Raw genomic sequence first — 27,515 nt, forward strand, 5'->3', positions numbered from 1 at the left:
TAATTTAAATATTCAATTTAAATTTGTATAATTAGAAGGTCAGTTACTCCAAGACATTAAGTGGTAGAACAGTGGGAACGCTGCTTTCACTTCCAGGTGTTAGAACTGCTGCCCACTCTTCCTGTTCCAGAGAGAGGACTGTGTAAAGAAAACAGAGTCCTTCTGGAGATGTGTCAGGAATAGTGTGTAATGATATTAAACACTCAAACTCTCATGCCCACCAATATAGTCTATTTACAAATCTCCTGATTCTGCTTCCAAAGTTCCTCTTGAATTGCTCCTGTTCTACAGTCATCAGCCAAGTTCAAGCCACCATCTTATCTTGCTCAAACTGCTGGGCCCTCATGGCAGCCTGATGATGTATTCTAGAACTTGCCGTGGTGTAGCCTCCATTCTGAGGTCTGAGAGATAGTGTAGAAACAGATTGATAATGCTCCCCCACCACTTTTCTCTTCCTGGACACATTTCAGTGGCTCTCTACTGCCCACAGAATGGAGTCTCAATTTCTCACTTAGGTCTGGGAGGCTTGTACTGATGGTCCACTTACCTCTCTCTTGAGGTTCCTTGGTCACTACTTGCCCCCTTGTTTTCTTCATCTCGGCTGTGTTCCTCCTCTGCCACATAGCAGGACCCTTCTATTTGGGTTCTTTGAAGTCTGTCATGGGGGAATAAAGGAGAGGAAAGAGGAGGATGAAAGTAAAAACTTAAAGAACTATTTGGATAAAGTCTGAGCTAGTGGGCCACACACAGTAAAAACTAGAACATTAACAAAAATATTCTTCCTCAATATACACATATTGCTACAGATCTTCCCTACTCATCTATCATGATCTGACTGGGTAAATCACTTTAGAAAGTGGGTATAATCTGGACAGTTTCTGTTCAGAAACAGAGCATCTTCATGGAAAAGGGACCTTAGTGACTGAAGGCAAAACTTTTGACTAGGTTCCTATGTGTGATGTGTTGCTCTAAATTCATGACCTGATTTCATAAATCTTTCTCTTTATAGGCACAACTCTACATTTTTAGTTTCCGGTGGAACCTTCAATATCCTTTTCATTGTTTTTAATGCATGCTTATTCAGGCTAGTGCATACAAGCTCCAAACTGAATTGATTAATCATTAAACAATTAAATCAGGTCTCTTTAAAAAGTGACAATAATCAAGGATATGTCTATCATTTTTATTCAGGAACAGGACAATGATGTGATTCATTGGTTGGATGTAGACACTTTAGGACTTATCCTGAAAGTGCATTTGCATGGTAAGCACACCATTTCTTGTATAGATTTTGTGTTTATTTGTGGTAACTCTCTGAAAGATGGTGAAGGCGATTATTGGGAGACTAAAACCACAGCCCTCTGAGCCATTACTACATTTCACAAAATGGCTAGACATTTCCCCTCCTTCCATGATTACCCTAATGTAACAATCACTTGTTTTATCTCTTAGTTGTACAAAATCACATTTTATCTTCTGAGGCATGCTTGCCTCAGATCCCTGTGCATGCAACTCCAGAGGAGAAACTGGCTTACACCTGCCTCTTTCTTAGTGTCTGCTACCATACTTTGTATCTGGCTGAATCTCAATAAATGTTTTATGAATAAATTAACTGGTTAGTCTTTATGCAACAGGCTGGAAATATCATAATCAAATAGAGTCTCCAAAAGGTAATCTAAGTAACCTTTTGTTTCTTGGTTGTCTCATTTTTGGGCATTTCATTTTAGGGTTAAGGTTTTCTTACAGCGGTTATAGCGCTGGTTTCAAATAATGGGACCAGTGGAGAGTTGGAGGGATGTTAGCTAATTAGACAAGTGTACAGATTTAGAGATGGAGTACCCAAGAGGGTAAGTCCTGGTTCCAACTCTCAGAGCTCACTAGTGTCTAGGAGATGAAGAGCCTGGATCTCTTACTTCCTTTCTGGTACTTTGCGTTCTGGTGCTATGAGAAATGAACGTTAACATAGCTGAGCACTGGTCACCCTCACTTTAGTTCTGGCCTCCATTATGGCTCTTAATTAGACATTTCTAAAAATATAATTTCAAATTTGGTTATATTTTAAAAGCATATTAATTAAAACTCCAGCCATATGACAAACCCTCCAGAGTGGTGGGGACCATTAATATGAGGGTGTGAATTCAAAGAACAGCATCACCCTCATTATGATAGTCAATGTGAAACATCCAATAAGGCCAATCTTCTTCTAAGCTATAGGAATTAGGAAAATAATATTTCTGAAAAATGTACCTCAGCTTTAAAAATTAATTTTATTATCCATGATAAAAAAGGATGTTATGAATGTAGTATGTTTGGCAATTCAACTTTGTGATTTCTTTGTTTTACTTATTTCAAAGGCAAAACCTTTTACGAACTAGTTTTTACCACAGGTTTCTAGCCACAGCCTTGACATTCTCCACATAAATAGACACTTAATTTCTCTATGATAGTTGGTAGACAAAGATACTCATCCCATGAAAGGTATCTTTCTTTAGTTCTTAAGTTATTTTGGTTATTTTAGTCTGCCAATTATTGGCGAATATGAGGCACATTTAAAACTGAGAATTTCTTCCTCTTTAATTTCTTCATCAAGTCTTATTACAGAAAAATGTGTAAATGATCTGAAATAATAGATCAGTACATTGATTCCATGACATGTGGCAACCTTAAAAATAACATTTAAAAAAATCTCAGCATGTACATTTTGTTTTTTACAGATTGCTTTGCCTAATCTTAGGCTGATCTTAGTTTCCATTTTTCCTATATGTTTTTGCTACTCTATTTAAATTTCTAAGTTTTAACCTCCCTGAAATAAATTCACCAGAATTCTTTCAGGGAAAATTGTGGAAGGGGAATAAACATTGGCTTTTATTTCTTCTTCTTTGGGTTTAGTGATTTTTTTTTCCATTGTCACCTCTATGGTGACACTCAAGTTCTGGGCTAAATTTTCATTATTATTCAAAAAGGATTTTTTTAATTGATAAAAGCCTAGCTTGCTCTCCACAAAATGAGTTTTGCTAATTAAAAGGCTCTGATTCTTAGTCAGTGTTAACACCTGTCGAATACCAAACAAACATCTTAGTGTTAATCCAGGTGGTGGCATATCAGTTGATTGCAGAAATATTTCAACAGGCACAAACAAGAAGGCAAAAATTAATTACTACTTATTGAGTTTGGTTAATAATTACTCTAGTTTCCTTCAGCTTAAAACTAGAATTATTTTCAATATCACAATTTCCAGAAAAGAGTGTCAGTGATTTTGGGGTAATGATTTTGTAAGAGAAAGTAAGAGGATGCTTATTTTCCACATCCATCATTTCCACCTACATTTAAAATGGTGACTATTACTAATTAAAAGCAACAAACTTTCTTTTTCTGAGAGATATTATACAGAGGAATAGCAAAAGAACAGTATTCAGAGGAATAGCAAAAAAGTGGCACAAGAAACCTGATAATATTTTGTATGCCATCACTCTGAAATATTAAAAAAAAATTTTAAATGTTTTTAATTTATTTTTGAGAGACAGAGAGAGACAGCACGAGCAGGGGTGGGTCAGAGAGAGAGAGAGATGGAATCGGAAGCAGGCTCCAGGCTCTGAGCTAGCTGTCAGCACAGAGCCCCACGCAGGGCTCAAACCCAAAAACCGTGAGATCAGGACCTGAGTCGAAGCCAGAAGCTGCACGCTTAACCAACTGAGCCACCCAGGCTCCCCTCTGAAATCTTAATGAAGATTTCATTCAGATATTTGTGTTTATTTGCTCTGTTTATTTATAAAGAATTCACAAAGGATTTGCTTAAGAATTGTTTCAGCATATAATAAAAATGAATAAATATGTCATATGTTTAGGCTTAAAATTTCCTAAGGAAGTAAAGTCTATGTTTGCTGTTATGTTGGGTAAAACCCATCCAGTACTTAAGAAAACAAGTAATTATTAGGCATAACTGCTGAGATGGTTTTAAAATACACCTGGAAATTCTTTGAACACCTCCTTTAAAACAAGGGAGCCAAATTTCTCTCTCTTAATGAGGGCTAAACTAGTGACTGGCTTCTAGTGATTAGAACATTGTGAAAGTGATGCTGGGTGACCCATGGGCTGCTGCTCTCCTGCTCTCTCCCACATACTGGGGAAGCCCTGAGCTGACATGGTACAAGTTTTACTCCCTTGAGGAGGCCATGATGGACAGAAATCCCACAGAGAGACACATAGAAATAGAAGGAGATGCTTGAGGAACAAGCCCCTACTCTTTGGGTCATTCCAGCCCTGGCACCAGACAGATGAAAGAAGAATCCAGGGGACATCCTAGCCTGAATCCTCACCTGACTAGATTGTCATGAGGGCACCTGAATCAGAATTGAGTAGCCAAGCCACTGGCGAAGTTCTGACTTCCAGAAACTGAGAAGGAGTAAATGATGATTGTTTTTTATTTTTAAGGTTTATTTGTTTATTGAGAGAGAGAGAGAGAGAGAGAGAGAGAGAGAGAGAGAGAGAGAGAGAGAGAGAAAAGAGGGGCAGAAAGAGAGAGAGATTGGGAGAGAAAGAATCCCAAGCAGGCTCCACACTGCCAGTGCAGAGCCTAACAGGGGGCTTGAACTCACAAACCACAGGATCATGACCTGAGCCAATATCAAGAGTCAGAAGCTTAACCACCTGAGCCACCCAGGTGCCCCATGACTGTGGTTTTAAGCAACCAAGTTTTGGATGGTTTGTTAAGCAGTTTTGATGCCTGAAACAACTACCACTACTGAGTTGTAGAGAGTTTTAAAAGCCAAATCATAAATGCTCATGCCCAGCAAAGGTTAAATCATCAAGAAAGTGCCTTAAAATGCCTTTTAAGACCAATAGATCTTTAAATGACACATTTGCTAGGGCTAGAGAGTAATTTGACATGCATCTGGTAGGGCTTCTTTAAAGCCTCTGTCAACAGGTCTTGACTGGGTCTGTGTCAACCCTGGGCTGATTTAATTTCAGTAAACTGTAGCAACTCACCTTCTACTTTAGGTTCTGACCAACATTGTTCTCTTGATTAGTGGTTCTGTGTGTGTGTGCGTGTGTGTGTGTGTGTGTGTGTGTGTGTGTGATCTTGGGTGTATCTGTGTGTTTTGCATTAATTTTTCATTTTTTATGATGGAATAAATAATAGTATTGTGGTGGTTTTATGTACAAAGTGCCAAGTTAGTAAGAAGAAAATATTGTTTGTCAACTGAACTTTAAAATGAATATCAGAGAACTCTGAGGAAAAGAATGAATAAAACCAAGAGAAAAAATCCCTCACCATTTCCCCCCTTTGTCCACATGAATTTTAAACTAAGTTAAAAATAACATTGTCATCTAAAGCCCTAACGGAAGCTTTGAAATAAATTGATGGGATTGTCACAATACTCATATAATTACAGTATAAGCTAAGAGTATAATAATTTAAAAAATCTAATTGACAATTGCCATCAAATCTTATTCCATTAAAGGCAAGATAGTCTGTGTTATGCTACTTAATTTACTCTAAATTAAAAACAGAATTCTATACCCCAAAGATAAGATTATTTATAATATGAATAAAGATTATTTTATTACCCAAGTTGTGTGGGATTTCACTTACAGTTTTGATGCCCTCTGGGAAAAGATATACAAAGCACAATGGAAGAAATCTTTCTTGGTCCAAACCTCTTTTTGTCATCGGGGAATACATGTGTTCAGGCATTGAAGAGAAAGAAAATCTAATCTTGTCCTTGGTTCATGTGAGCAAGAAAATGTACTGTTTTAGAGACTATTAAAAGATAAATATGAATATATTGCTCAAGAAATTGAAATGTTTCTAAAGATCAAAGAATAATCAATTTTGGATATAAATGTTAATACATTTATTATAAATCATGTATTTCATAAACATATGGCAGTTATTCAGAGAATAGTAGTTATTCACTAAATATTTGCCATAGTTGATGAGGCTGCCTCAGCATTGGGGATAAGTGAGTGTCACTTCCACAAAAAGTGTCCACCTTCCAATGTCCTTGCCAGGTTCTTTTGGGATTTCATCCTGGGCTACCTTGCTGTCCATTGCTCTCATTCTGGATGGAGCAGAATTCACATTCCAAATTTTAGTAACTATAAAGCAGACGTATTTCGTGTTGGTCTACAATTTAAATTATAATAATCTTAAAATCAGATATTGGTATATTTTAGTGGAGTGATAGGTGATCAATAATTGGGTTGGAAGAATATTACCCTCATTAAGCAAAGTGAAAATGTTTGCAGAGATTTGTGATACATTTTATATGAAGACTTTAAGATATGAAAGATAATCTTACATTTGTTTCACAAAGAGTGTTGTTTTAGGCACAGTGCTGGATGAATTTAAAGGTGATTTCAACACAGAATTTCCAAATATTTTGAGATGGTAAGATTTTCACAGGAAGAGGCTCAGAGAAAATGCTTTGGGCATTCATATTAATAATAGCTAATATTTATTGATCTGCATGCTGAATACTCACCTGACAACTTTAAGCTTTATTATTTCTTTTGACCTTTACAAAATCCCTAAGGTTTTCATTGTGATCTCCATTTTATACATGAGGATGCTGAGGTACAGGGAAATGATTTGCTAACTGCCATAAAATTACCTGGGAATCCAAGATTCAAACCAAGCAATTTGGCTTCAGACAATCTAACTACTGTATACTCCCACCATGGAGAAGAGCAGTTTCTTCTGGATGCAGTGGCAGCCAGATAGGGAAGGCGAAGGTGATTGTGACTAAAATAAAACACAGAGAGGCTTTCCTCTAGGTGATTTTCAGTCTTTCTTTTATACAGAGTAGGGGAAATTCATCCTGCTTCTTCCTTGGAATTACAGATCCTGAGTGTGAAGACATCTTTTTATAATCCCAATTTAGCAATGGCCTCAAGCTGTTCCTAACTTCAGAATGTTGCATGATTGACTCAAACTGACAGTGACGAACATATTTTGGCTGACACTCTACCAAAATTTGGGTTTATTTATCTCATTAGTATTTTTCTTTAGGCAAAATATATTTGTAATGCCCTTTCTATTTATAAAATGGAAATGTTTCTTTTCTTGAGTCAGATGACCTTCTGGGACAGGCAACTGAAGGCAGGTGGATTAGATGCCCCCTTAGCACAGTTTTGAAAATGTAATCTCTTTGTAAAAGGATGTAAGTCTGATTGAGGGTAGCACTCCTTGTATACCATTTTGGTGTTTTTTTTTTTTTTTTAATGTGTTGGTTTGAGCAGAAGTTGCATGCATTCCTAGAGCAGGATTTCTGCCATGCACACCACAGTTCTGAACACGAGTCCTAATAGTAGGGATGTGACCAAGCTGTCATACTAGGTTTCTTTCCACTGACAAGGCTTCTCAAGGTGTGAGATTAAAGCTCCATTCCAGACCTGAAACAGAGATTTGGGTTCCTGATGTTATAACTATTTTGTTCTTCTTATTCTTTATGTGTAACTCTCTCCATGGGCTGCCTTATTGAGAACCTTGTAAATAAGCCATATTTGTGATATATCCCTTCCATCAAGAAGATTCAAATACACTAAAAATCCATCCAGAAGTGAGCCTTGAATTGATTTTTTAAGTCATGAATATATTTTTAAAAAGTATTCTCAAAGCAGAATTGTTACTTAGCAACAGTTGTGGCTTCCACATCCTGGTTTGAACATCCTGGTTTGAATTATTCTTGAAAAACAAAATCCCAAAGAGAAAATTCTTTGATAGGTCCTTACAAAAAGTTTTGTTGTCCAGATGTCTCATGTGACAAATGTCAAATATATCTTAATCATCTAGGTATCTAGGTTAGCCAGAGGTGTTTTGTTGATCTGAAATCATTTCATTTTTTAAAATTTTTATTTACTTATTTTTTATAATAGTTTATTGTCAAATTGCTTTCCATATAACACCCAGTGCTTCTCCCCACAAGTGCCCCCCACCATGACCATCACCCCCTTCACCCTCCCCTTCCCCTTCAGCCCTCAGTTCGTTTTCAGTATTCAATACTCTCTCATGATTCGTGTCTCTCTTTCTCCCCAACTCTCTTTCCCCCTTCCCCTCCCTACGGACCTCTGTTAGGTTTCTCTTTTTAGACCTATGAGTGCAAACATATGGTATCTGTCCTTCTCTGCCTGACTTATTTCGCTTAGCATGACACCCTCAAGGTCCATCTACTTTCCTACAAATGGCCAGATTTCATTCTTTCTCATTGCCATGTAGTACTCCATTGTGTATATATACCACATCTTCTTGATCCATTCATCAGGTGATGGACATTTAGACTCTTTCCATGATTTGGCTGTTGTTGACATTGCTGTTATGAACATTGGGGTACATGTGCTCCTGTGCATCAGCATTTCTGTATCCTTTGGGTAAATCCCTAGTAGTGCTATTGCTGGGTCATAGGGGAGTCTATTGATAGTTTTTTTGAGGAACCTCCACACTGTTTTCCAGAGCGGCTGCACCAACTTCAATTGTTAGAGAGAAATCTTGATTAACAGAGACTTAGGGTACTGCTTTCTCTTAGGAACTTCTTTCCCAGTCCACATCACTGTTAGGTGTCTTGTCCCCTATGGTAGTCTTGAGAACTACAGCCCAGTAATTATCATTGTTGGAAATGATGCTGTATTATATGAGTATCCAATGAGTACTTAAAAGCTATGGGTCACATCTTCTGGGGCTTCCTAAGAGATCCAAGAGGGAGGTGATGAACATCCTCAACTTGTGTATTTGGCACCCTCATGGACACATGGTATTATGCCCATGTATCCACATTTGTTTCTGTGTTATTAACAATCACAATAATCACAGTACCAGCTGCACTGGAATTGATGGTATGTCATTATCTCAGTTTATGATGGTCCATGGTAAGTGTGAAGGGTGAGGTTGCTCGGATTCTGTGAGTGAGAGAAGAGGAGGCTTTATTCCATGGCTTGTCAGCCAGAGAAGAGAGGAAATGGAAGCTGGAACAGAAGAGTGAAGCCAGGACCTTTGGCAAGGGAACTAAGAAGACTTTCTAAAGAGAGGGAAAGGGATAGTCAAAAGTCAGAGCACTTACTACCTTAACCACCAGGTTAGAATTTGGCTTTACAAATTCTACATTTGGCTTTTACAAATGGGTGTGACACCATTTAAAGCTGAGAATGAGAATGTCAACCTCACTTCTGATAAATCTCTGAGGACAGGAGTCCTGTTTATTTAAGATAAATTCCAAACAATCAAGCAAACTGAGAAATTATTAGGAAAAAAAAATTCTCATTTACAAAATGGAAAAAAAAAATAGTAAGGCCTACTATGGTTACAAGGCCTTAACTTTGTAATTTGCAAATTCCTTTTTAAAAAAGAGCTAGCTATTTTTCCTGAGTCCTTAGGAGATGGCAGGCCTGTGCTAAGTGCTTTACATATATTTTCCTTTGTGATCACATAAGTAACCCATTGTGTTTGTGAAAGCGATGAGTTAATCCTATTCATATAAGCCCAAATGACCAAGTCTCCATATGGGAGATGATCTCCTGCAGAGCCCAGAGGACAATGTCATGTCTCTTTAGGCCTATTTGACAAAAGCAGTAAATTTTCTTCCAAAAGCTTGTGGCTACAGATACTGTGAGCGGCAGGAAAGCCTCTTCACAGTTCAAGGAATCTTGCTGCTTGAAATGAGAGCTGCCAGGGATGGCAAAATATCAAGTATTTTCCTCTATTACTACTTTATATTGGAATGAATTTGCCAACCAATCCATTGCACTAGTGTCCCAACAAATAGCCTATATTTTAATATTGACATGGCAGAGATGTTCTTCAAATAGTTATATTCTATCAGATTTTACAATCCCTTTTGTATCCAAATGCAGAAAAGGAAGGTTGAAATTCTAATTGGAAATATTTTCAGTAAAATTCATTTTTAATGATAAAATTAGGGAGCCCCCTTCTTTTCATAGACTATTTTTCCTCTAAGATCACACAGGGGTTTGCAAATATATTATCTTGAATGTCAAGTTTAAGTCTTTGGTGCTGGACTAAAGACACGACTAGCAAATCAGAAGTGTTCAGATAATAACCACCCACAAGAAAACAAAAGGATTGGCTTTGAATTGAAAAGATTAAAGGAACTGTACTCATTTAACCTGAAGAGAAGGGTTATTGAATGATAATCTTTATGTACACATGCATGAGGGCTATGCAGGAAATGGCCAATACCTGTTTTCTATTTTTACTTGAAAAAATGATAGGAAGAAATGGTATTAAGCAGCAGCATAAAAGATTGAATTCAGACTCAAAAAGGGACTCTGACAAAGGGATTATTAATATGTGAAAGAGAATCTGAATGTTTTTTTCTAGAGGTTAAACAAAAGTGAGATGCAAGTGATCTGTTGTCTATTTTAGACAGGGTCCTGCATGATGGTAACAAGGTTAACATAGTAAATTCAAAGATTTGCTTAAGCTTCTGATAGTTTATTTTATTCGAATTTTATGTTATTTTGGCATTTGCACTTGTGAAACATAATACTAAAAAGCATTAAGACTTGGGAAGTAAATTCATCCAGAACTGTAAAAAAAAAAAAAAAGTACCACAGGGTAACCCTGCGGTACTTGGAATTTTCAGAATTCCTTTGGAATTTTTTTTTTAAATGATCTTCTGAAAAAATTGAGAGAAAGATAAATTAATTAGTCAGTGTGATTGACCCCTTAAAATAAATAATATAAACTTACTTAGAATACAGGGATATTTATAAAATAATTTCAAACTAGAATTTGGGTAATAGTTTTTATAATGGAGTTCTTGAAATTAAAGGTAACATGTAAATAGATGATGCATTTATCTGCTTTTAAAGAACTGTTTTAGGGGCGCCTGGGTGGCTCAGTCGGTTAAGCCTCCGATTCGGCTCAGGTCAGATCTCACGTTCGTGGGTTCGAGCCCCGCGTCGGCCTCTGTGCTGACAGCTAGCTCAGAGCCTGGAGCCTGCTTCCAGTTCTGTGTCTCCCCTCTCTGCTCCTCCCCCTCTCATGCTCTGTCTCTCTCTGTATCAAAAATAAATAAAACATTAAAAAAAAAAGAACTGTTTTAGATTTGCAGAAAAGCAGCTGTAAGGATAGTACAGAGAGTTCTCATACCCCAGTTTCTTCTGTTAATAACATCTTACATTAGTTTGGTGCATTTGTTACAATTAATGAATCAATATGATATAGTAATATTATCTAAAGATCATATTTTACACAGATTCCCTCAGCTATTATTTAATGTTCTTTTTCTGTTCCAGGATCTCATCCGGTATACCACATTACATTTAGTCATTGCTCTTGGTTGTGACAGTTTTTCTGACTTTCCGTATAAATAATGATCTTGAGACGTTCTGGTCAGGTATGTTGCAGAACGTCCCTCAGTGGTGTTTGTCTGCTGTTTTTTCTTATCATTAGCTTGGAGTTAAAGGTTTGGGGGAGGAAGATCACAGAAGTAAATTACTATTTTCATCACTTCATATCAAGGGCACTTACTATCAACATGACTAATTAGATTGATGTTGATCTTAATCACCTTGCTGAGGTAGTATTTATCAGGTTTCTGCATGACCCTCTCCCCCTCACCCCACTGCCCACATTATGCTGTACTCTATGGAAGCAAGTCACTATGTGCAGCCCATACTTCAGGAGTTATCTTCTACTTCCTCAAAAATAGAATATCTGCATAAATTATTTGGAATTCTGCATTAGAGGTATGTTTCTTCTCTCTCATTGATTCAGTCATGAGTCCATATCAGTATGGACCAAAGATATTATATTTATGCTTGAGTTCTACTCCAATACTACTTATTTGTTGTTCATTGTTCCAGCTATGGTAATTGGGAATTTTAGATTGGCCATTTGCTCCTTTAACATTTCTCTATTATTTTTTTTTAGACACTTTACTTTCTGACTCTACAGGATGTTAATATTCTATATTTTCTGCCTCAGTCTTAGAACTGGCAATTTCTCCAAATATCCCTCCTTCTTTTTATTGGATGATGGTATTAGAAACCAAGATCTAGGTGCTTGATTGCTATTATATGTTACTGCTTCTAGGCCCACTGAGTTTACAGAAGGAAGGAAAAGTATGCATATAGATTAACCTGCTTGTATACACATATTTGTAAATATTTATTTGTGTAACTACATTAAGGTAAGTATGAGTTCATACTGGTGTTTCTAACTCTCGTCTATCACCACATGGATCAAAGGTACCTCCTTCCCTAGCTTATTTGTAAACTCCAACTTGGCTTCCACCATCCACTGTGCATTTATTCAATTATTCAACCCTAGTATACACATATATAGAATCAGACTGTTAGCCAGAGCCCCTGTGGGGAAAAAGCTGCAACTGGAGTACAATGCAATCCAGATCTTTCTGCCTTCAGTCCTAGAGTCCATTCAGTTCCAAATTACTGAAGACAGCACCTTTCTTCCCATCCTCCTCAGTGATTTGTTTCATACATTTGTACACTAGTTACTTTTTCCAAATCTGTATTTTATCCTGATACCTGCCTAACTTCTGAAAAACATTTAAAAATGTGTTGCATCGTTTAACTTAGTGCTGTAAACTATGAGTCTTGACAATACATCATATATCCAGCATTATATTACCATAGAAAGTAATTTCAAGGCCCTAAAATATCCTATGTGACTCACTTTCTCAATATTCTACCCCGTTCCTTAAACTTCTAGCAATGACTATCTTCTAAATATTAGTGCAATTTTTCCTTTTCTGAATACAATTTCATTGGAATAATACAATATATGGCCTTTTAAGAAAACTTTCTTTTGTTTATCAATATGCATTTAAGATTCTTCCACATGTTTTCATGACATGATCATTCATTGTATGGTTGTACCATTTTCTTTTGAAGAATATTTTAGTTGTTCCCAGTTTTAGTTATTTTGAATAAAGCTGCTATAAACATTCATGTACAAGTTTTTGTGTGGGTGCAGGTGTTCAAATAAGTTGAGTTAATACCTAAAAGTTAATTGTTGGGTAATATGATAAAAGTCTTTTTAGCTTTGTAAGAAACTGCCAAAGTGATCTGTCATTCCAAAAATGATCATTTTTATTCCCACCAGCAATACACGGGAGGTTCTGTTACTCTACATCCTGGCCAGACTTTGGTATTGTCAGTTTTTTTAAATCATTCTAATAGGTGTGTGGTGGGATCTCATTATTGTTTCAGTATGAAATTCTCTAATGATTAATATTAATGGTGGATAGCATCTTTGCTTATTCTTATTGTTCATCTGTTTATCTTCTTTATTGAAGTGTCTGTTCAGATACTTTGACCATTTTTAAACCGGATATTTTCTTATTGTTTAAGGATTATTTGTATGTTTGGATATAAACCCTTTACCAGATACATGTTTTGGAAATATTTTCTCCTAGTGTATGACTTGTCTTTCTATTCTCTTAAGAATATCTTTTGCAGACCATAGGTTTTTCATTTTAATACGGTCCAAATTAGCAGTTTTTTTCTTTTGTGGATCATACTTTCAGTATTATATCAATCAACTCATTGCCAAACCCAAGGTCGTATAGATTTTCCCCTACTAGTTTTTCTAAAACTTTTACTGTTTTCATTGTCTTTCAGCACTATTTTCTATGTTGAGTTAATTTTTATGAAAGGTGTAAGATCTGTGTCTGGGTTCATTTTTTCCTCACAATTGCTGCAGCACCATTTATGTAAAAGACTATTTCCATTGAATTTCTTTTGCCTCTTTGTCAAAGATCAGGTGATTTTATTTTTTGGTTAAGAAGCTACATCAAGGAATATGAATTATTCTTTCATGGATTATAGGATTATTGATAATCTATAATGAAAGCTTATTAGGTATTTAGTGTTTTTGCCTGAACATTGATAAAAACAAAAGGGTGAAGAGGAAGACAAAAAGAGATATTTATAAAGAAATGAAATAAATCTATGTCATATCTGGAGCTCTATACTTCCAGGTTATAAATATACTTATATAAACATACTTTTAAGTTATAAATAAGTTCATGGAATATAACTTGATCTGACACCAAGTTAAAGAAGTACAAAGAAAGGAAGCATCTAAACATTATATACCTTTGTTGTGAGTAGGAGCCAGGAGTGGACTAGGTGTAGGCTTACGGTCAGGCTGACTCTGCTGGGGTGTGCCCCTCACATTACATGAACTAACACCCCTCAGTTGTGATGGTTAACTGACTGGGCCAACTGGTGTCCAGATTGTCAATCGAATATTATTCTGGGCATTTTTGTGAGGGTTTTTTTGGACAAGATTAACATTAAATTGATAGACTGAGTAAATCAGATTGCCTTCCATAATGTAAATGGACCTCATACACTCAGTTGAAGGTCTGAATAGAAGAAGGTTGACCCTCCACTGAGTAAGAGAGAATTCCTCCTGCCTTGTGATCTTCAAACTTGGATATTGATTTCTCCTTCTGGGTTCTCAAGCCTGCCACCCTTCTACTGGAACCATACCATTGACTCTCCTGGCTTTCCAACTTTCTGACTCACTCTGCAGATCATTGGACTTGCCAGCTTCCATAATTGTGTTAGCCAATTTCTTATAATACATCTCTCTCTCTCTCTCTCTCTCTCTCTCTCTCTCATCTATCTATTATCTATCTATCTATCTATCTATCTATCTATCTATCTATCTATCTATCAATCATCTATCATCTATCATCTACCGTCTATTCTGGTTTCTTACTAATCTATCAGGTTTCCTTTTTACATTCCTGTTTAGTAAACATACATTTCTAGTTTGTAGAACCCAGTTATTATTTTGTAAGAGATAAGTCATCTTGGCAGAAGAATTCTTTATGGTCAACTGGCTGACGGCTATAACAGGACTACTTTCCCCTTCAGCATTCTCCTTCCTGATATCCTTGGATAAAAAGCCATAGCCATGCTGGCAGGGGAAGCCAGAGTCACACACCTGAGTCTATTTGATTGTTGTTGTTGCTACCATTGTGTTGTCTGGGCTACACAGTATTAATTTTGCAGTATTAATTAATCCAGCAAGGTTGTGCTGAATAAGGGAAAAGGTGCAGAGTTTCCACAAGAGCAATGTTTGACTTAGGAAATAGAACACTACTTTATTCTTTTCCTGCTCTTGAGCAGTGGACTTGACTGATTTAGAATTGCTCCAAGGGTAGCTCACCTCTGCAATTAAACAAGATCCCAGAATGTGAGCCTTGGAAATGAAATTTGCTCAAGGCAAAGATCCAAGTTTTCCTTCTGCTTGAACGGAAGAACAAGATTAAAAGAGAAAAATGGGTGTATTGAGGACAGAAGACAAAACTCCATTTCACGTTGGTCTGTTTTAGCAGTTAATTTCTTCTCACAAGGGACATTAAGACTTTTTACCTGGCAGACAGGCTCTAGCTGTTTAAACCCAGTGTGGGCCATGGAATGAAATGAATGATTAGATTTTTGCATTAGTCATAGAAAGACAAGGTGTATATTATTTCCCCCTGTGTTTCATCATGAAATATAGGCTGTCCTTCCACTGAGTATTTGTTTAACCAGGTCATAGGAATTCTTAATTCAGAAAAAAGAAAAAACAGCAACTGAAAATTAGGACCAACACACTTTAGAACATTTGCAGGTGTTTCTGGACAGCGGGAGCACACTTGGTTACTCATCCTGTACTTCACCAACTTCTTTGCTCACTTTACTCAGTCATTCTGGCCAGTCCTAACTTTCAGCTCAGAAGTGAAGTCTGTGACAAAGAAGAAGATACATTTTTATATACCGTAAAAATGCTATTACTTTGTATTTAATAAGCTTCAAACTTATACTAAGGGAAATAATATGTGAAAGTAATTAGAATAAAATAATTTAATGAATTTTTAAGTTTTTATTTATATTTACACTTCTATATTTAATAAACTTCAAAACAAGGAAACTTCTATGAACAATAAACTTCAAAACTCAATAACTTAAAAGTATTTGTGATGTAAGAATTTTCGACGATGGTCTTAATTTTAGCTTCCACACTAAATTTTACATTTGGAAACACATTTTAAAGTTTTTAATAAATTATTATGACTGAAGAGCCTTTTTGAGAACTTTTAATTTTGCCACTCACCTCATTTTACCAATTACTGTCCATTTATTTTGGTTCAAATTTATGCTATGCCTGAAATAGTAAAATTTACATTCCAGAGAACAGAAATATCTGGTCCCAATCAAATCTCTCTTGGCATAGAATCCATATAACCCAGTGCCTAGCTGTAGCCCTTAAGGCCTACAAAAATACCAGGGTACAAAGAATCATCTGTAAATACTTGTCCTATGGACTGTCTTACACCTAACCCAGGCCAGAATGCAGTGGGAAAATTGTAACCACTTTTTCCCTGCTGAGAGGAAAAATACTGTAGACTAATCATTCTGGCCAATATTATAGGGGAAGATGCTGAGTAAAGTATCAGAAAAGCAGTGGTGGTATTTGAGTAAAATGAGAACACATTTTTGATTATTAGAAATGAAAATATGAATTTCAGTGAAAAGGCAGTATTCCCTTTGGTCAACAGCACAAGTTTTACAGCTCAAAAATACTATTCACAAAATTGCAATACTATGTTAGTTCTAAGAGGGCTTTTCTTACCTTGATAAAACTCAGAACTGCTCACACCCTTACCATGTATATAACTAAAAGTGAAAAGAGTCCTTCTTATTTGTAATAGTCTTTAAAAAGCTATCATCATCAAGACAGTATGGTATTGACACAAAAACAGACACATAGACCAATAGAATAGAATAGAGAACCCAGAACTGGGCCCACAAATGTATGGCCAATTAATTTTTGACAAAGCAGGAAAGAGTATTCAATGGAAAAAAGACTGCCTCTGTAGCAGGTGGTGCTGGGAGAACTGGACAGCAACATGCAAAAGAATGAAACTAGACCACATTCTTACACCATACACAAAAATAAACTCAAAATGGCTGAAGAATCTGAATGTGAGACAGGAAACCATCAAAATCCTCAAGGAGAAAGTAGGAAACAACCTCCTTGACCTCCACCGCAGCAATTTCCTACACGACACATCCCCAAAGGCAAGGGAAATGAAAGCAAAAGTCGACTACTAGGACCTCATCAAGATAAAAATCTTCTGTACTGCAAAGGAAACAATCAAGAAAACTAATAGGCAACCGATGGAATGGGACCAGATAGTTGCAAATGACATATCAGATAAAGGCCTAGTATCCAAAATCTACAAGGAACTGACCAAACTCCACACCTGAAAAACAAATAATCCAGTGAAGAAATGGGCAGAACACATAAACAGACACTTCTCCAAAGAAGACATCCAGATGGCCTACAGGCACATGAAACGATGCTCAACATCACTCATCATCAGGGAAACACAAATCAAAACCACACTGAGATATCACGCCAGTCAGAGTGGCTAAAAGGAACAAATCAAGAGATTATAGATGCTGGCGAGGGTGTGGAGAGACAGGCACCCTCCTGCACTGTTGGTGGCAATGTAAACTGGTACAGCTGCTCTGGAAAATAGTGTAGAGGTTCCTCAAAAAACTATCCATAGAACTCTCCTATGACCCAGCAATAGTACTACTAGGGATTTACCCAAGGGATCCAGAAGTGCTGATGCATAGGAGCACATGTACCCCAATGTTCATAGCAGCACTGTCAACAACAGCCAAATCATGGAAAGAGCCTAAATGTCCATCACCTGATGAATGGATCAAGAAGATGTGGTGTGTATATATATATACACACACACACACATATACATGCATGTATGTATATACATATATACATGTATGTATGTATATATATGTATGTATATATATACATACATACATACAATGGAGTATTACATGGCAATGAGAAAGAATAAAATATGGCCATTTGTAGGAAAGTGGATGGACCTCAGGGTGTCATGCTAAACGAAATAAGTCAGGCAGAGAAGGACAGATACCATATGTTTGCACTCATAGGTCTAACAGGAGAACAGGAGAAACCTAATGGAGGACCATGGGGAGGGGAAGAGGGAAAGAGAGTTGGGGAGAGAGAAGGACGCAAAACCTGAGAGACTACTGAACACTGAAAATGAACCTGAGGGTTGAAGGGGGAGGGGGAGGGGGAAAGGAGGCCGTGGTAATGGAGGAGGGCACTTGTGGGGAAGAGCACTGGGTGTTATATGGAAACCAATTTGACAATAAACTATTTAAAATAAAATAAAATAAAAAATATCACACATGCATTTTCTGTGTTCACTACTTATGATGTCAGGGGCTGTGAACTGTGTGTGACTTTGGCTTTGGCAAGGGAGCTTCCTTGCACCCCATACCATTCAGTTGGTTGTTTCCAAATAGAGTTATTAAGACCTGAGAAATTCTATAATGGTCCTTGGTTGAAGAAAGATGTTCATCATGGGAAATAAGGAAGGAAACAACTCCTTTATGTGTTCTATGGACCTACTTTTAGATTTATAAACATTAATATCTTTATAAAAATTTACACAGCATTAATAGACAAAACTATTTTGGGGTAGTTGCTTATTAAGTCATGGTTTCTACATGCTCTCTTGAGATATTTGCGACATAGTCATTCATCTTGCATTAACACATGGCACTTCACTTAATTACTGCAGTGTACATTCATAGTATCACTGCTGATTACTCAATACAGTTTGAGACTGAAATGGTTGATGTTTAAGTTAATACATGATCAAATAAATAATATTCTCATGTAACGTGTTTCAGACTGCCTTTTAATTTCCTTTCCAAGTAGGCATCTGATTTTAAATCTGGCTCCATGTCAGTCTTTGAAGGGCAGTATTTGTAAGTCTTAAATTTGTTCTGGCTGCTGACCTTAGGAAAGGGATGTCAGAGAAGCAGTGCAATGGAGTGCTGGAGGCAGGATCGCTTTTCAGAGCATTATTTAATTTTGGTTGTTGGCTCAGCTCACTCATCAGAGACTGCTATTTCCAGCTGCACTGCAAGCTCTCCCACAGTTTAATTCTTTGCTTATTTTTTTTAGAAATCCTCCATCCAAACACCTCAGTAATGTGCCAAAGTATGACGATGACTTCACACCTCAGCTAATTCACATCTGCAAGGAGAGAAAACAATTTGCAACTGAATCCAGCCTCACTAAATACCATCCTAACAAATTCCCCTTGCTTGTCAGCCACTCTGGAGACTGCTCAGTAAACCCAGATTTGTCAAGAAATGTACATACGATATGATATACAAATGCAATATGCTACATATTTATTGATTTGTTTATTGACATCATGTTTATAGTCTTTTTATAACTCATGGATTAAATTAAATATTGTAGTGAAGCACCAAAATAGAAAAATTATGCATACTTAGCAACTATATACAATTATGATATATTCACCCTAGATACGAACAAAATAGAAATACTTTTACCATTGATTTATTTATGAAACACCCTATGTCATTGTCATCTTAACTTTTCAGAAATCAGAACTAATGTTATTAATCTTAGCTGATGTTAGTATTTAAAGATGTCCTTAAATAGAGTGATAAATTGTCCTGTCAGAAAATTATAAATATTCATCAAGCATTCCATACAGAACAGGGACCAATCTAGACTTTGAAGATATAGTACAAACAAGACAAGCAGAAACTCAGCTTTCATGGAGTTTGGGTTACTCTTTCCATCTCTGCTCTCTTTCATGTGTGTTTATTTATGTGCAGGGGAGAAAATTAGTAAATAAATACGTAATTTTAGATACTGAAAAGTGCTATCCAGAGAATAAAATCAGGTTATGTAACAGGAAATCACAGTTTCTGCTTTAGATTGGGTGATTTATTAGGGAAGGAGTTTCTGCGGACACAATTAAAGCTGCTTCAGACAGGAAGCCAGGTACCTGAGGATCTTGTGGAAGAACAATCTGGGTGGGAAGGACAGCTCTATTTTAAAGTCTCAAGGAAGAAATGAAGTTGGTCTATTCAAAGGACATATGAAAAGTAGTGGTGGCAAGAGAGTAAGAGATAAGGGGAAAAGGAGGAAGAGGAAAACACATTACTCACGCATACCCTGTGTACTATTTGTCAGGCACTAGGCTAAGCATTTTGGATCTATGAATTCTTTCCATTTTCATTACAGCCCATGAGCTGAGTACTAACATGATCCTCATCCTGTAGATGAGGAAACCAAAGCACAGAATGTTATAACAACTTGTCTCAGGTTACACAGTGGCGAACTTGCTCTGTGTTCTTGGTTGTCAGACACTCCACTAAGTGAAGAGTTTGGATTCCATTCAAAATGTGAGGAGTGTTATACTGGAAAGTTTTACCAGAAGTGTGAGTTTATCTGCCTTACATTTGAAATGGTTTGTCATTATGGGTTGGTGATGGATAGCGGGTGGGGGTGGGGGACAGGCAAGAGTAGAAGCAGAAAGACTCCTTGGAGGCCACTGTGATAGTCAAGCATGAAGTATTGGTGATTCATCCTAGAATGGGGATATGGTAGTAGTGCATATGTCACTGGATTTGAGATATGTTTTGGAACAGAGCCAATAGGATTTACTCATGGATTCAGTGTGAGGGGTAAAGGAGAGAATCAAAGGTAACTCTTAGCTGCCTGACTTAAGTAATTAAGAAAAATATGATAATGATTTATATCATTATGATAATAGTACATAACATTCATGTAGTGATCACTGTGTGTACCAGGCATGGTTCTAAGCATTTGTATTGACACTTCATCATAACTCAAGGAAGTTACTATTATCTCCAGTCTTTTAAGATGAGAAAGCTGGGACAGCAAGAGAATAAATAATTTGCCCAAGGTCACACAACCAGTTGCTTGATGGATTTGAGCCTAAGGCATGGGGCTGTGTAATCTGCATACTTAAGTAAGCACTTCTATATGGACCCTCATTTGCTGTTACTTTCTGGGTCTACTAGCAGAAGAGCTGGCTTTTCTTCTGGGGAGGGGAAGAAATCAAAAGTCCCATTGGCTATGTTAATGTTGACATGGCTACTAGACATCCATATTAAGATGAAATCAGGTATTTGGAAATATGAATTTGCAATTCTGAGGAGAGATAAGGACTAGGGATCTAGATTTTGAACTCTCGAGCATATGTAAATGACATTTAAAGCCCTGGATCTGGATATATCACTGTAATAATAATAAATTATATGTGTCAAATACTGTTATATACATTGACTAATTTATTTTCACAATTATCTGACTTAGAACTACTGTCTAACTAGTATCATTCTCACTTTTTATAGATTTGAAAATATAAGCACCAAATCATTTTGCCAATACAACCAGGAAGTACGAATTTCATTGTGAGAATGAAAAGAGGTAATTAAGTTTAATACTGTTAGCTACTAGTAGTAACAGTAATAGTCTCTATTGTGATCTTATTTTTATGTGTATCATCTGAGGCTCACATAGTACCAATAAATAAAGTTTAAAGTATATGAAGGTATCAAGTTGGTTAAAGAAAAAAAAAAGCCGAGTTCATCTTTTTTCATCTTTGCTGTTAAAAAAAATAAGAAAGTAAATGTTGGGGGAAAATCATTCTGAAACAGAAGAAGGAATAATTTGACAAAAATCATTTAGGACAGATTGCTTTCCATTGCAGCTCATGATATTTCCACGCAGATGAAGAGAATAAGACTAGTTTCTGTGATTATTGCAGTATGATTCATTTTTTCATCTTCCTCTACATCTCTAATAAATTATTTGGATTTGGGGGTCTTATTGACTTTCCTTAAATAGCATTGTGCCATGACCACCTTAAGTGTAGGTGAACTAGCAAAAAATTTAGAATGTGAAAAGTATTTTCTTTACAAATTCTAAGTTGTTTTTCTGGGAATTTACATGGTATGCTAGTGTTAATGGATACTTTTTCAGAAATGTATTTCCCCATGTCTCTTTTTTTTCCCCCAAAGAGTTGTTAGTATTTCTCAGTCCATCTAGCACATCTGCATGACGCTATCATTGCAGGTGCTGTGTTGCTAACACAGCAGAGGTTTCCCTGGGTAGTGTGGCTGAGCGACTCCTTTTCTTAGTCATTCAAACAAGACTGGCTATATAAACCACTAGAGAATACACACTGTAGGAAGCGAGATTACCTAATCATCTCTTGCATCTCTATTTTCTGCTTTTCCACAAATGGCTAGTAACATGAGCAGTCACAGTTATGGGTTTTATTTCTTTCTGTCATATTTACTGTCTGGTTTTGAATTCTCAGGTAGTGAGGATGATAGTGGTTTTTTAAAAATTTATTTTGATATTTTGGAATTTTACAATTGAATGATTTGACAGATAAAAATATCAGTTTTTCTGGACAATGCTGGATGATAGTAACACAAGCATGCCAGAGAGAAGGGGACGCAAACCGCACCCATAGGCAGCTATATGTCAGTATTAGGTATAGCTTCAGTTCAGGGTACAGACTTTGTTCTGTATGAAGTAGATTCTTAATTTACCTTTTTAAAATAAAATTAATTTTTATTGAAATCATATACATATGTAGTTTATAACTCAAACAGTCTTCCCAAGCCTGCCACTCAGATAGCAGCCATTTATCAACCTTTGCAAACTCCTGAATCTTGTTTCGTAGAAACAACTATATTTCTGATTCTTTTTGTACTTTAATATTCCTAAATAAATGGGTTTTGATATTCCCTTTAGGTTGCCACTATGGAAGAAAATGATTTAACTTGTCTACAGACATTCTTTGCTCTAAAAATATGTCTATTCTCTATCCTTCCAATAAAAGCATATTGAGAATTTTGGTTAAATCACTATTCAGTGTTTATAATTATTACTAAATAGATATTATTCAAGTCTAAGGCATATACCCGTGCTTGGATGCTATATTATGTTTCATATCTTTATAATTTTCATTTTAGAATTTAAATGTATTTAAAAAACCAACTGATTGTCTCATTTACTTTATATCATATTGACATACAATGTTACATTAATTTCAGATGTACCACAAAATGATTCAACATCTCTATATGTTATGCTATGCTTATTATCTGGGTAGATACCATCTGTCACCACACAATGCTATTATAATAATATTGGCTGTACTCCCTATGCCATGCCTTCCATCCTCATGACATATTCACTGCGTAACTGGAAACCTGTACCTCCCACTCCCCTTAATTTTTAGGCATTCGGATATATTCAGGTATTGAAAAGAATAGAACAATCATACATGTATACATCACCCCATTTAATAACTACAATTTTACAACTACCACTGAAGACACAGCTAAAGTTTTTTAATAAACTTTTTAAAATATTTTTAATATTTTATTTATTTTTGAGAAAGAGACACACAGAGCCCAAGCAAGAGAGGGGCAAAGAGACAGGGAGGCCCAGAATCTAAAGAAGGCTTCAGGTTCTGAGCTGTCAGCACAGAGTCCAACACAGGACTAAAACTCACAAACTGTGAGATCATGAATTGGGCCGAAGTTGAATACTCAACCAACTGAGCCACTCAGGTGCCCTTTTATAAACTATTTTTGATCACATTTTCCTTCCTTAGAGGTAAAACCATAAAACTTTGGTTTTTATTCCCCTGAAGTATTTACAGTATATATGTCTAAGCAACATATTACATATTTTTAAAATTTACATAATTGCATCATACTGTACATATTCATATACACCTTACTTTTCTCCATTAATATAATTTTGAGATTTCTAATACATTGTGGCTCTAATCCATCTTAGTATTATAAATATCCTATCATGTTTCAATACACACAATGTGTTTTTTCTTATTTTTTTAAGTTTATTTGTTTTGAGAGAGAGAGTGTGTACAAAGCAGGGGAGGGTCAGAGAGAGAGAGGGAGTGAGAGAGAATCCCAAGCAGGCTCCACACTGTCAGTGCAGAATCCAACATGGGGCTTGAACTCAAAAACCATGAGATCATGACCTGAGCTGAAATTAAGAGTCAGAAACTTAACAGACTGAGCCGCCCAGGCACCCCATTCTTCTTATATTTTCATTTGGATTTAGTTTACACTCAAAATTTAACTATAAAAATATTGTCATAAGAATTCTGGTACACGTCCCTTTGTCCATAAGGTGGAGTTTTTATAGTATTTATATTTGTAAACAGAATTGATGAGTCTTGGAACTTGCTCCAGGCTTAATAGATAATGCTGAATATCTCTCCAGGATATTAAGACAGCTTATAACCCCAATAGCACTGTAAGTGGTAACTAGTGTTAAGCACTGTAACTATTTCTAAAATAGATTCTTTCATTTATCTTATGCTTTATCCAAGCATAATTAACATATAGTGTTATATTAGTTTTAGGTGTACAACACAATGATTCAACAATTCTGTACATTTCTCAGTGGTCATCAGAATAAGTGTGCTTTTAATCCTCTTTATCTATTTCATCCATCTCCCCACTAACCTTTCCTCTGGCAACCACCAGTTAGTTCTCTGTAGTTAAGAGTCTGCTTTTTTGTTTTTTTTTATTTAATATATTTGTTTGTTTTGTTTCTTAAATTCTATATAAGATTGAAATCCTATGGTATTGTCTTTCTCTGACTGACTTATTTCCCTTAGCCTTACACCCTCTAGGTCCACCCATGTTGTTGCAAATGGCAAGATTTCATTCTCTTTTTTTAAAAATTTTTTAACATTTATTTATTTTTGAGAGACAGAGAGAGACAGATCATGAGCAGAGGAGGGGTAGAGAGAGAGGGACACACAGAATCAGAAGCAGGTTCCAGGTTCTGAGCTGTTAGCACAGAGCCCGATGCGGGGCTTGAACCCACAAACTGTGAGATCATGACCTGAGCTGAAGTCGGACACTCAACCGACTGAGCCACCCAGGTGCCCCGAGATTTCATTCTCTTTATGGCCAAGCACATTCCATTTTATATGTGTATCACATCTTATTTACTCTTTCATCTATTGATGGACAGTTGAAAATTCCAGATATCAAGATATACTACAAAGTTATAGTAATCAAAACAGTATGGTACTGGCACAAAAATGGACACATAGATCAATAGAGCAGAATAGAGAGTCCAAAAATGAACCCACATTTTTATGGTCATGAATCTATGACAAAAGAGACAAGAATATTCCATGGTAAAGAAGATGGTTTTCTTATCCGTATCTACACTTGGTATAATCAAATTTAATATTTTTGCCAATGTCTTGAAGTGAAATGTTCTTTTATTTTTTCCCTTTCACAATTATTAGTTAGGATTTCTCTTCCTAGATTTACTGGCCATTACATTTTTTCAGCATGGATTTGCCCATTTGTAGGTCTAATTTGCCTTTTATTTATTAATTTTAGGGAATTCTTTATAGATTTTGGATATTAATAATTTCTTACTTTTAAGGGAACCTGGGTGGCTCAGTTTGTTAAGTGTCCGGCTTCGGCTCAGGTCATGATCTCACGGTTTGTGGGTTTGAGCACTGGGCTCTGTGCTGACAGCTAGCTCAGAGCCTGGAGCCTGTTTCAGATTCTGTATCTCCTGCTCTCTCTGACCCTCCCCTGCTCACGCTCTCTGTCTCTCAAAAATAAATAAAAAGCATAAAAAATAATTTCTTGCTTTTAAACTTTGGAAATGTACTTGACCATGGTGTAACGTATCCATTAATTTTCATTGTAAGATATTTTGATATTTGATCATTTCTATTTTTAAAATAGTTAAATTTGTCCATTTTTATATATGTTTTGAATTTCTTCTGTCCTGTATAAGAATTTTTTCCTACACCAAGCTCATAAACATACCATTATTTTCTTCTGATTTTTATAGGTTGTTTTTAAGATCTTTATTCCACCTGAGATTGATTTTTATATTGGAATGTTAGGTATGATTTTATTGTTCCTATGTGGATAATCATGTCCTGGCATTGTACTTTCTACTGTTCATCATTTTCTGGCTGATCTACAAGGTTGCCCTATCAAGTGTCAATTTAGTTATATGTATAGTATTTTTTAAAAATTTAAGTTGATTCTGTTTCACTGATTTATTTTCCTATTTCTATGTAATTACCACACTCTCTAATTATTGTAGTGGTCATCTGGTAAGATGTAACCTTCATTCTATATAAACTTCTCACTTTTTAAAATAATACTTTATTGTCAAATTGGTTTCCATATAACACCCAGTGCTCATCCCCACAAGTGCCCTCCTCCATTACCACCACCTCCCTTCCCCTTCCCCTCCCCCTTCAACCCTCAGTTGGTTTTCAGTGTTCAATAGTCTCTCAGGTTTTGCATCCCTCTCTCTCCCCAGCACTGTGTTAAACAACAGTAGTGACAGTGGATATTTCTGTCATGTTCCTGATCTCAAGGGGAAAGCTCTCAGTTTTCCCCCATTGAGGATGATATTAGCTGTGGGCTTTTCATAAATTGCTTTTATAATGTTTAAGTAAGGTCCTTCTATTCTGACTTTCTCAAGGGTTTTTATTTAAAAAGGGTGCTGTATTTTGTCAAATGCTTTTTCTGCATCTATTGACAGGATTATATGATTTTTATCTTTTCTTTTGTTAATGTGATGTATCACATTGATGGATTTGAAAATATTGAACCAGCCCAGTAACCCAGGAATGAATCCCACTTGATCATGATGGATAATTTTTTTTATATGCTGTTGAATTTGGTTTGCTAGTATCTTGTTGAGTATTTTTGCATCTGTATTCATTGAGGATATTGGCCTGTAGTTTTCCTTTTTTGCTGGGTCTCTGTCTGGTTTGGGTATCAAGGTGATGCTGGCTTCGTAGATTGAGTTTGGAAGCTTTCCTTCTATTTCTATTTTTTGGAATAGTTTGAGAAGAATGGGTATTAGCTCTGCTTTAAATGTCTGGTAGAATTTCCCTGGGAAGCCATCTGGCCCTGGGCTCTTATTCATTGGGAGATTTTTTATAATGGATTTGATTTCTTCACTGGTTATCAATTTATTCATGCTTTCTATCTCTTATCGTTTCAATTTTGGTAGTGCATGTGTATTTAGGAATTTTTCCATTTCTTCTAGGTTGTCCAGTTTGTTGGCATATAGTAAACTTCTCATTTTTTTCCTTCTTTTTCCTTCCTTTGTTTCTCTTTTTCTTCTTCCTTCTTCTTCCTCTTTTTCTCCTGCTCCTCTTATTACTTTTTCTTTATTATCTTCTTCATTCTCCTCTCTTTTTAATTATTTTTAGTAACATCACATCTCTAAGTATTACTTTCATATTGTTACTTTGTAGTCATTTTTTCTCTCCACAATTGAAGATGATCTCTGAGCTGTTTCCTCCTCCCAACTGCCATGTCACATATGCTTTCTTATTCTTTCTTTCAGATAGAATTATGAATCAATTTTGGTTATATTAGCATTCAGTGTTTATATTATTAAAATTATGTAGATGAAATTAATCATTAAATTAATGATATTCTGCCTTTCCTGAAAACATTTTTTTCTATCACTAATAATTATCTTGTATTTCTAGTTCTTACATTTTCATGCATTCAAGCCACAATTCTTTGCCAATGATCTTATTTCCCTTGCAAGG

The 27,515-nt window shown here is 36.1% G+C and overlaps 1 long non-coding RNA gene across 1 annotated transcript in view; it reads left to right on the plus strand.

Moving 5' to 3' along the window:
• Positions 1 to 22,714, plus strand: part of LOC115305024 — a 70,790-nt gene extending 48,076 nt beyond the window's left edge. The window contains exons 2-4 of the long non-coding RNA XR_003914727.1: positions 1,192 to 1,264; positions 21,253 to 21,328; positions 22,667 to 22,714. This is a non-coding gene — a long non-coding RNA (uncharacterized LOC115305024). The remainder of the gene's footprint in view (positions 1 to 1,191; positions 1,265 to 21,252; positions 21,329 to 22,666) is intronic.
• Positions 22,715 to 27,515: the final 4,801 nt, after the last annotated feature.

The sequence above is a fragment of the Suricata suricatta genome, chromosome 10 (assembly GCF_006229205.1).
Source record: "Suricata suricatta isolate VVHF042 chromosome 10, meerkat_22Aug2017_6uvM2_HiC, whole genome shotgun sequence".
In the NCBI taxonomy this organism is placed as follows: Eukaryota; Metazoa; Chordata; class Mammalia; order Carnivora; family Herpestidae; genus Suricata; species Suricata suricatta.